This window comes from Calliphora vicina, chromosome 1 (genome assembly GCF_958450345.1).
Source record: "Calliphora vicina chromosome 1, idCalVici1.1, whole genome shotgun sequence".
Lineage (NCBI taxonomy): Eukaryota > Metazoa > Arthropoda > Insecta > Diptera > Calliphoridae > Calliphora > Calliphora vicina.
In genome coordinates this window covers 59,109,136-59,122,082 of record NC_088780.1, presented here as the reverse complement: position 1 = coordinate 59,122,082, position 12,947 = coordinate 59,109,136, and positions in this window count along the sequence as shown.

The window sequence follows — 12,947 nt, the reverse complement described above, 5'->3', positions numbered from 1 at the left end:
AATCCTATCATCAAAGTCGGTTCGAGTTAGAGTTTGGAGAGACTTCAGCGTGTTGGTTCTTAGAAATGTCCAAATATCTCAGTATATTTCTAAAGGTAGGGTCACACATGGCAAATATTTGCTCAAAAAAGCGTAACCACTTTTAGCACAAATTAGTTTGACGTGTTTACTCTTACAAATATTTTGTAAAATCAAACAGCATCATCCTAAATAAAATAAGTTTTTGAAATAAATAAATAAATGAATTCAAATGTATTTTATTTAGCGGTTACGTATTTTTCGTCAAATATTTGTCATTTGTGACCTTACCTTAACAGTTTCATTCAAGTTTCTTTCCCGAGTTTCTAACATAATTATCCTATATTAAGTATTAAAGGCAAATTGTCTAGGAAGGAAAATGTATAAAAATATTTAATGTAGACAGACATTCATTGGCGAGAATTCAAAAAAATGTCGTTTATATGAATGAACAACATCTTTAGCAATATTAATAAGACAGCAACAAAAACATAAAGGAAATCGCGTACAATTTGTAAATACATTTTGCCTTAAGACAAGATATTCATTCATTTTCTTATTGTGATTATTGTTGTTGTTATTTTTATTACTGATGATACTGCTTTTGGTGTTGATGCTACTGCGCTGCAACTGTTATTCAAATATATATTTATTTATGTATGAATGGATGTATGTCTATAAAGTTTGTATAAAACCACTGCGGTGTAAAATACTAATTTATTATTCATCGTTGAATGTTAGATAAAATAAATTTGAGGAAAATATGTGTAAAACCATAAATGTAAATATTTTTTTAGGCATTTAAGACGAAAGAAAAGAACATCTTTAAATATACATTTAAAAAACTCATACATTTTTATCGAAACATAAAATAATGAAAGTGTGTACAGTAGATCTGCCTCTAAAATAAGAAATAAACAACTGATAACATTGTAAACTAACTACAAAAATATTGTTTCGATCTACAAACTCAAGGAATCGTATTTATATACTGCGTAAAATCATATTTCTAACATTATTATCGAACAAGCTGTGCCAAATCTTTGCTCTAGATCCTAACGACAGACGTACATAGCTACATCGTCATAGAAATTCATAAGGACTCAGATTATATACATTTTAGTGAGTGTACGGAATAACAAAAAAAAATAGATTATTGTGGAGAGCACTGCATTTTCCGGATGTGGATCGACAGTCACTAAATCCAGTATGAATTTATGCATATTTCAAACAAATTTGTGTTCAATTACACTGTCCAACAAGTTGAGACTTTTTGATTGGAACAGATTAGCGACCCTATAATTCTAAAAGGCGATGTTGAGTAGATCTTTTTTGTAGAATAAACTTATAGTCCAGTTGGTCTGAATTTTGTTTTAGTGTGTCAAAGTTTTAATTATTTGATCGAAGGGACCATTATACTAAATGAAAAAAATTTTGTAAGTTAATGTCTGAGATAATTCTAATTGTCAGAGTTATATTGTGGAAATTTATAGGGATAATTTTTGTGGAAGATCTTATCTCTCTAGCTCCTCTCTTTAGAGGTCAATTTGAACCTTTTTTTGAGAAAATCAAAAAATGTCCTTTCAAAAGGGATATTTGAGGATTAAAATATTCTACGTAAAATGATTGTCGGAAAATTTCAGAGGTGTTCACCAAAGATACCAAAGTTGTAAATAAAGTTCTTCACACTTAATTAGCAAAAATAGACGCCACCTCAGGTCTTACATTTTCAAAAAAGTCGCCAAAAATCCAAGTATGATCCGACTGAGCTGAAATTTAAAATATAAATATTCGATTCGAAATTTTCAGGAGATGGTTTGTAAAGGAAAAAAAAAATTCGGAAATTTTAATTTTTAATATATTGCCTTATTTTCACTTCTCACTCTTCTTAATAAGAGACATTTTTTGGAGAAACTTGAAGAACTGCATTAGTAAATAGCGAAGCCGGGGCGGTCATCTAGTTGTCTATATTAATAACTTAGTAATCAAGATATAGGTCAAAAATCGAGGTTGTCCTGGTTTTTTCCTTATATCTCAACTATTTGTAGACGGATTTTCTCCGAAGAATTTCGGAGATATTGATGTATGAATCGAGTATGTATGTTATTTGGGGGCTTCCGAAAGTTGATTTCAACAGACAGACGGAAACCAACAAATTGATGTAACGCTGGTTTCTGAAACTCATTTGAAGTCCAGAAGTTCATTTTTGAATAAACGGATACGTAATATATAATATCAAAGATCCCAGAGGTAGAGCATGCGGAGGCAATACTAAGTAACCGCTCAACACTTAACGCAAAAAACAAAAATTTAATATTTAAAAGTGTGATTAGACCAACCTTGACATATGCAAGTCCCATTTGGTATAAAGCTGCAAAAACTCATCTGAGAAAACTTCAGATAATTCAAAACAAATGTCTAAATATCATAAATAACAAACATTGGAGATACTCTACGTAACTTCTTCACATCGACAACAAAGAATATATCGATATTTATGATCAATATCTCATTTTGTTGCTAGTATATCCGGCTTTGTGACAAAGTAATAAACCTGAACAATTTTTGCCGTTTTTGATTTTTCATGAGTTTTTTAAAACACAAAAATTTGCTATTTTCACGTAAAAAAAATATATTTTTTTGCTTCAATTTGTTATTATAACTTCGAAACTACTGAGCCGATTAAAATGTAATATATAAACGGATTAAAGGCTATGTAAATTTGAACTTTTCTAAGTTTACTTCAATAATATCGGACTAACCCTTTTTGAGTTATCATATATTATGTGGACAAACATCTAAAAAAATTCACAATTTTACAAACAAAAATTTAAAAAAAAACTTCTCCATAGAATTTAAAATTGGGACCATATTTGTACTACTATCCTCCGAAATTTTTTCGATTTTGTTACCCTGTTGAATGATACAAATAATATTAAAATAAATTGTAAAACAAGTAAGAGTACTATACTCGGCCGTGCCGAATCTTAAATACCCTCCACCTAAATATGGTATAACAACTGAAATAATATAACAATTGTTAGTAAGACTAGTTTACGCAGAAGATATTTTATTTCAAATGTACAAACAAATCGTATCTAATTCAGCAATTTATAATTGAAATTCCTACTAGAACATATGAAATTTAACAATTTATATGGGGCATTTCATGTCAAGTGAACCAACTTTTGAAATCGATGTCTTCCGCTCGGGATGAAATTTGCACCAAGGTTAGTTCTATTGGATAGTAACTCAGACATAATTTTTCAACAAGATCGGTCGAGAACTCTCTGAGTTATAGGGGGTCAAATTTTGACATTTTGGTCAAACAGGTGTTTTTTCTTGTCCATGTAACTTATTACCTATTGTTCTTAGCAAAATGTGTCCCAAATAGTTTAGATAGCTCTTTCTTCAATCTTTGCGAAATTAACCCTAAGCTCTCTTTTGCTGTGTCTTATTTCTGTCTTTCTGGTTGAATTGTCTGTCTTGGTGTATTCAGGGACTTATAGTAAAATTTCACGGATATTATTTTTGCGGAACATTTTAACATTTTGCTCTTTTTTTAAAAGAAGGACAAAAACGACCCAATCCTTGGGGATTTAGAGGGTTGACATATCCTATAAAAATGTTCTCCGTAACATATTACATACATTTGCTGAACTCATTTTATACCTAAATTGTAAGGACCACATGGTTTATTATGCCGATTAACAATATGATTGTGCTAGAGTTAGGAAAGTTTAACCCACCCTCAAATGAAATTCAGATGTAAACTTTCAAAACGCCGATACACGAGTCTTTTTTTTGTCTCCTCTATCAAAATTTATTGGTCGTAACTTGTAATTTTTGTTTGTGTTGTACAGTGTTATTTTAGTGAAATAATTTAAAATGCCTTTGAAACACATTGCTATAGCAACACATTAGAAATATTTAAATACATACGTATTTTCATTTACATTATATGAGACAATACAACATTTTGTGATTCTAATTACCACAATAGAAAAATATCTTGCAGCCATAAAAAATTGCAAAATAATTATAATGAACAAATTATTACAGAATATTGACAGAATTTATTTACTTCTTAAACTCTAATTAATTTGATTGTTGGAATATTGATATTGATTGTTCTGTTTCATAGAACAAGTAGATATATAACATTTGTCTTAAAAATACCTTTTCTTATTTTTTAATTCTGTTAAACTTAAATTTAGTTTAGACTGCCAAACTTCTTGGCTTTAATTTGATACCCATATTACTATCAAATATTTTATAAAATTATTTTATATAACTTTTTGAAAATTGTTTATCATTTGAAATTTAACCAGATGAAGAAAAACTGAGTACAAAGGTTTCAAATTTCGCGTAAATATCGATTTTTCATCTGTATTAATGGCTGTTGCACGGTTCAATTTACGCTAGGACAATTAATTTGTAAAAATTTAACAGTATGCTAAATGTTATTCCATCGAAATCGATTGAATTGATTGGCTGGAAAACAGAACAGTAAGTAAATTTACGTTCGCTGCTTTAAACAACGAACTACTAAATATTGTGTAAACATTCTTTCCTTTGCCTTGTTGTCATCGTTCGCATTGAAGCGGATTAAATGAAACGAGAGAATTAGTTCGGCATCGAGTAAAAGGCTCGAATATTTTATTGAAATGGGACCAATCACAAAAATCACAAAATCAAACAACAAAATTTGTAAATATTTTATTGAAAAAAAATATTCTTTTCTTATTAAAATATTTTAACTATCAATGAAAAATATTATTTGAAATTCCACATAAATCAAACAATAGTTTTAATAAAAGCATATAATCAAATAGTTTGTTTTGAATAGATATTCAAACAATATTTATTATTAAATCAATTAAATTATTAATAACATTTAAATTCAAAATCAATAAATATTTTAATTGAATATTATAATATTATAAACAATATTTTCTATAGAAAATACTGATATACACAATATTTTCTATATAAAATAGAGCTATGCTAAAGTTTCTAAAGAAAATACTGTTATACACAATATTTTCTATATAAAATACACTATATTATATATATTACATATTATATTTCTAAACAAAATATTATTATACACAATATTATCTATAGATAAACACTATTATACACAATAGTTTCTAAAGAAAATACTGTTATACACTATATTTTCTATATAAAATACTGTCATACAAAATATGAATTAGTTTCTGCAAAACTTTCGGACTTTCCAGCAAACGGGAAACCAAGTTATACGGATATTGTTCACCTGTGGAAAGATAAACCAGTTTTCACATTCATCTTAATTGAAAATCAATCGTCTTACCATCTATGTCGTATTCCTCCAAATTTCTGTCATAGGAAGCTAACAACGTCTGCAAGTATACCGGAAGGTTTAACAATAATATAATAACGAAGTTCATACATACTTACCAATCTTGAAACGTGGGGAGTTATTGAGCCCTTGAACTCCTAGTCTGTTTCATAAAGACCAAAACATAAAAATTGTGTATGTAAATATTTTTTTTTTCAAAATATATGTATAATTAATTTTTATTTTACAGCTGTTTATCAAAATTTGTTTTTGTTTCAAAGTAAACCAACAGTTTTTCAATTATTTAAAAAAATATTTGATTTTATAAAAAAATTCAAAGAAAATATTTTGTTGTGTACAAGTGTTGTCTATTATTTTTAATATTATAAAAATGTATCACAAAACGAAAACGTACTTGGTTTTAAGTATGTATATTAGGGTGGCCCTTAATAAACGAAATTTGGATTTTGGTCATTCTCACCCCCTATCTTTCAAAGAGAAATTCCAAATATTGAAAAATTTGACATTTGACCTTCACGATTTAAGGGTTAACGTTTTCCGATTTTAGAAAAACTTTCAGACTATATTTAAAACTTCCTGAACTATAAAATTCTGAACAGCTATTACTTAAAATTAATAATACTAACGAAATTGGGCTCATTCGTCAAAATATGACCAAAAAATTAGTTTTTCTCGAAAATTTCAAAATTTAAATCGCAAGTACGGAAAAACTATTAGAGCTATTTTCATAATTTGTTCACATTTATATTCCCTATTATATTCTCAATAAATCCCAATGAGATGATCAGAAAATTCTGAAATTTGTTTAACAAAATTTTTAAAAATTTGAAAATGGAATTTTGAAAATGCCGTTAAAAAATTTTATTTTTTTGGTCATACCTGCGAATAGGTTAACGATATCCTACGAAGACAAAACTCATATACAAGTAAATATGGATATATTTTAAGTCAAAATGAGCTTTTATTTAATATTTATCAAAATATGTTAATTTTGTTCCTACATTTCTTGTTCTAGTGGCCTGAGACACGTTAATGACCGGCGAATTTTTAATAACTTTAATATTTTTTTACCAATTTCTGTTTTTTATGTCTCATTAGAACGACAATTACGTACACATTACGATTCTTTTAAATTAAATAACAAAAGTAATTTTCTAATGGCAAAATTTTTACAAAAACTGAAAAAAATGCATTTTTTCCCCTTATAAATGCATCTCAAAACTTCAGAGGACTTGCGGCACGTCTTAACCCCAACCAATTTACCTAGCATTTTTTCAGGATGATTTTTTTACTAATGTTCACCAAACTGGGGAGTGAGAATGGCAAAAATCCAACTTTCGTTTATTTAAGGCCACCCTAATGTATATTATGTTAAAAGATTTATAAAACAAATAGATGTTTCTAATTATTAAAAAAGTTGTTAGCATTGTTAACCATACAATTTAAAACCAATTAAAATATTTATAAAACCAAATAAAATAAATAATAAAATACAAATCTGATATTTTGGTCATAATTTTTTCTGTGTACTTGACTTTTGCAATATAAAAGAATATCCATACATATTTTCATAGGAAATCAAAATTATAGTTTTTTAGTGTTTTTTAGTTCAAATTTCATTGAAATAAAGCTTTAACAAAATAGGAAATGTTAACAGAAATCTTTTTATATCGGCCCGTATAAAAATTTTATTTCGAAATATCATCTGAACATTCTTAAATAAGGTAAGTTATTTAAGATACTTTTTTTGTGCCCAAAAATCGCAATCTTTAAAAATTACATAAAATCTGATATAAATGAATTATTACCATCACCAAGAAAATCCTTTCATGCACTAAAATATTTAAAATATGAGCTTATAATATGCACTATAAAGAGAGAAAATATTTGAAATACATATGGGCAAATCCTGCGTGACGAACGTTTCATTCGTACACGTTTTCATATTTAAATATGAAAATTTTTTGGTTTTTCAAATAAGATACCTCCAACGTATACAATACGCTATAGTGAGATTTAAGTGCAATTCTAAATGGCATAAGATATTACCTTTTAATTGCCATTTCTTGCGAAATAATTGATCGCAAAGTTTTGTGACGCACGTTACAAAAAGTGGAAGTAACATTAAAAGTTGAAGTGTTTATTTGGAATTTGGCATAATAAAGCACACAAAATCTTATTCCTAAAAGAAAGATGAATGAAAGAGAATTCTAATATAACTTATTTGCATGAACAAACATTTGCCGTTTTTATAAAAATCCGAGAACATTTGCAGATGCTTGAAAAGTATCTCCTTTTCCGTGAGAAGTGACGAAAAATTCCATTCAAAGTGAAATTACTCAAAATTTATTTGTATTTAAATTGAATGGTCAAAAATATAGTTGTCAATCGAACCATCATGTTAACATTTAAGTAATGATAAAAACACATTAAACAATTAATTTTTATACCCTCCACCACCATAAGTGGTGAATGAGGGTATATATAAGTTTGTCATTCCGTGTGTAACATTGAGAAATATTCATCTGAGACCCAACAAAGTATATATATTATTGATCCTTATGAAATTCTAAGTCGATTGAGCCATGTCCGTCTTTCTGTCCGTCTGTCTGTCTGTGTAAAACACGCTCACGTCCAAAATACCCAAACAAACTAAGTATAGTTGCAAGAAAAATGTTTATTATTGTCCTAAGCAGTTTGGTATTGAAAATCAGCAAAATCGGTATAGTGGAACCAAAGTTATGAATCAAAATGTGGGACAACCTTAAAAAAAAATTGACAATTTTCACATATTTTTGGACATTTTTTGTAAATATATTGTAGCTAATATCATAAAATTTTGCACTCGTTACTTTTATGATAAAAGGAGTAACTCTGGTGAAAATTATAAGAATCGGTCCATAATTTCTCCTAGCCCCCATACAAATTTCTTCCCGAAATATGGTTCTATTGTCTATAAATGCCTACAGAATAGGAATATCCATATAAAATTCAGCAAAAATAAGTTTCGTGGTAAAAAAAATTATATTACAAAATTTTTCGTGGATCGGCCCATATTTGACCATAGCCCCCATATAAAGTACAAAATGAAATTACACACAGATCAGTAATTTGTATCCAGTAATCATACCTCTGGATTTTGTGAATATCGGTCCATATTTAACCATAGCTCCCATATAAGGTCCACTCCCGAAAATCACTAATATCCTCATAAATTTCTTACAAATATAGTTATCAGGTTGAAATTCAAAACAAATTTATTCAATATATACAAAAATCTATGTACCAAATTTTATGATGATAGGCTCATAATTGGTAATAACCTCCGTATAAGATCCACTTCAGGAAAACACATTAACCTGCACAAATATCCATAAAAATCTATACTGAACCAAAATTTTACACCGATCAGTAATTTGTACCCAAGAATCGTACTACAAGATTTTTTAAATATTGGTCCATAATTCGGCATAGCTCCCATATAAAGTCCACACTTGTTAGCAGCGTTGTTTATATGAAATTCTACAAAAATAGCCCTCAAATATTTAAGACCATAATAGGTCATAGCATCCATATATTAAACCAAAATAGTACACAGATCCGTAATTTGTATTCAAAAATCATAATACTGAATTTTGTGAATATTGGTCCATAATTGGCCACAGCTCTCATATAAATACATAAAAATCACGTTAAAATATTTTATGACAATGGAACGATAATAGGTCATAGCTTCCACATAAGTCCCACAACCAAATATTTTGAAATTTGTCTAAATATATTTGTATACCCTTTTTTATACTCTGTTTCTTCTCTTGATGTTAAAAGGGAAAAATGTTGATCCAAATGTATTAACTAATTATTAAGTATATAAATTGTTAAAATTCATACGTTCAAACAGGAATTTTAGTTATAAATTGCTGAATTAGAAACAATTGTTTGTACATTTGAAATAAAATATCTTCTGCGTAAACTAGTCTTTCTGACAATTGTTATATTATTTCAGTTGTTATACCATCATATTTAGGTGGAGGGTATTTAAGATTCGGCACGGCCGAATATAGTACTCTTACTTGTTTTTGTATAAAATTAAGATATCTGCGCTAGTGTTTGATTTGGTAATCATTTTTGTATGAATGACCATAGAAATCCATTTTGTTTATATATAAAATATAATACACATATCTAGTCTAACATTACAATTAAAAATTTCGAGTTTGATACATTTAAACATTTTTTTGTTGGTAGACTGTTTCTGGGATTTTCCCATATGTATATGTATTTATTAATAAAAGAAAAATATAAATTTCACTATGTTCCAAAGTTCGAATTTTTGCAACCACCTTCTTTTAGCCTATCTTCCAAAAGTAACATTTAGGCCCGAAATCGTTGCTGAATATATTGTTTTCTCTTCAAAACACTTGACTTTTCGTTCTTTCTGTTGTTCCATTTTTTTTAGCTCTAATTTGTACGATAAGTGAACAAAGTACTCAAAAAATGGTATGTTGGCAAAATGCGATTTTCATTATTTTTCGTCAGATGTCTATGTAAATCACATCCATATGCGAAAATATGCAAAAACCCGTGGCCACAATATTTTTTTTAATTTAAAGAGGGGTAAAAAACCTACAATTTGATGTAAAACATGTAGTGGGCAGATGAGGGCCAAACAACTAAAAGTCTACGTGAAAAAGTATTTTTTTAAAAATGTCTGTTTTGAAAAGGTCAAAAAAGTATTCTTCAGGAATTTTTTAATGGGCTTATATTTTCTCAGCTTTTATTATTTAATTTGGTAGAAAATAAGATAAAATTTAATGTTTGTAGGGTTTTTGGATACTTTTGTCACAATATCGCGAATAACTTTTTAGATAAATTTAAGTTTTCTTTTCTGACTATGTAAACACATTATATGAAATATAAACATATGTAACTCCACTTTCAACGGAGAGAAATATTAAATCTCGCAAAAAAATCACCAAAATTTTTTAGATTCATAAAATTTAGAGCGTTGTCAATAAATTAAGTGCAATAAACCTTAGAAAAATACATTATTAAGAGTTATACGGGAATACAAAATTAATATTATGGAAAGAATTGTGCTAAATTTACCAATTATTGATAAATTCACTGACATTTAGGCCCTAATTGTGTAAATCACTTGCGTTAAACGCTTCACCAAAGCTGTTGTGAACGCGTAACAAAAAATATCAAATTTTATTAATCACTACGTCATTGCGTTTAGTCAACGCCGAAATATTACGATGTCACTTCTATTGTCAAATATCTACGTAGCCGTGGTTGCCATTGTATAAGTTGATACTAAAATTTAAAATAAAAACTTGCAAAAATATGTACTTATATAATGTTGGCAATGCTGTAAGCCAAACAGCTGTGTGGCTTTTATTTACTTTTTAATCCATAAAATATTTTTAACAAAATAAATGTTAAAAACATAAAAGTAAACAAGTGATACAAATATGTTCGCGCTAATGGATATGTCGTCTTCTTCGGATGATGAAGACTCTGAGCATCTGGAAGCTCATGGCAGTCATTTGATGCTATAACTGATACGAGTGGTGGCGACAAAGCGACTACAGGGTTATGTGGTTCGTTTGCATTTCCAACCTTTACACCGTAGAAAATGCCAGATGGATTAGCAGCCACATTAGTAATAACAATAATACCAACTGCTAGTTCAATTGGTGTTAATTCACTACACAGAAAAAACTATTTCTTAAACCGTTTCAATTCAAATATTTGTCACATATTGAACTGGTTTCAATTATTTCATAATTAAATCAAGTATTCATTTGCTCAAAAACTAAATTTCTTGATATTTTCTATTGAATTTGATTATTTTGACAATTGAATATACAATTTTCGTTATTGGTTGAATTTCAAATACAAAAATTATTGAATATATAATTTTCGTAATTGAAAACACATTTTTGTTATTTTTTGTGTTTCAATTACGAAAATTATCTATTCAATAATTTTCAAAAATTTCAAAATCAATTATATTTAAAAAATGTTTTCAACCCACCTTCCTCCATTTCGCGGATATTCTAATTTGTGGGCCAATTGCATTCAGCAGTTTTGAAGTGCTCTCCCAAACATTTTCAACACTTGCATTTGTACTGCCAAAATTAGGCATTCCGTGTGCCACTTCTGGATGCTTCTCCATTTCTGACACTAGCAACTCGTTTTTTGCCCTAAGAAAAATTGTAATAGTATTAATACTTTATATACATATACTTTATTACAAATGGTTATATTTACTTACATCGTTATGTTAAACAATTCGTTTAAATATTTGTTTTTTTATTTAGCAATATTTGACCACTTTTTAAACTAACGCCAAAAAAATTGAAGCGTTAAATTTGACAATCAAAGTGACAAAAAAAGCCGGCGTTGCGTTTTATAAAATATACAATTTCAAACAATTGCATTCACAATAACGTATGAATCAGCTGTTACAACGCGAGCAGTCACTTGCTGGAACGCAGTGATTTGAAAACTGTAATTTAATGCAACGCAAAGAAAATTCAGGCGTTGCGTTTTATAAAATTAGGGCCTTATTGTTGGGGGATAAGCTAGTTCCTATGCGCATTTCACTGGTTGCTTATGCCAGATCATCAAGAAACCTTCTCCCAAAAGGCTTTAGAAAAACTAAAGATATTATACAAATCAAGCTATAGAGTTTATGCTTTGATATTTTTACAAATAAAGCTTGAGTGTCTGTAATTCGTAAATAATATAGTTGTTTAAAACACATTGCTCATTTTATGTGATTTATTTTTTCAAGAAACAGAATTGTGTTGAATTTTAGTTCTTAGATTTCATACTTTGTTTGTTCGCAATTTAACGAATTCACTCGGAAGCCTCGTGACCCGTTGTGATACCATTATAAAATGTTCTCGTATGCTGAGAATCATACATGATAAGAGAATGATCGCCCTCCATAATTCTGATGACTTTGTGACCCCTGTGGTCCCCGTGAGAATCAACAACTCTGAGATAGTCGAGAATGTCTGCCAAGAGAAAACGAGTCCTGGTCCTATCCACTACCCAAGGTAAGTGAAATTTGACCACCTGAGTTCCGTCTCTCTTAACGCCCATTCATCTATCAAATTCGATATCGTCGCTTGGGGATGTGAATGTCCCTTTACGCATAAGATAGAAACTTACTTGGTGTCAATATATTTAAAATATTTTTAGATATTTTAGGAAGTGGGCCTTTATGGCAGCTACATTTATTAACCATAGGTGCTATGAAGGTTTTTCATACAAAAATTTGAAAATTGTTTTCGTTTCGTGTTTCTGAATGAGCCCCTCAATGTGTATAAGTTTTTGTAGATTATGACCAGGAACTGTCTAAACATTTTGTGATTACTATACTCCAATTTCATAATTTGTTAAACAACAATAGAAACAAACTAAACTCAACGCGAAAGTTTCTACAAATTTTAATTATCCAAAATTAGTTCACAATTTTTTTCCTGTTCATTTCTACTCGTACTTATTTCGAGTGTTTTCGAAATAGAAATTCATTTTATTGGGGAATGAATGCAAACAATTTAAA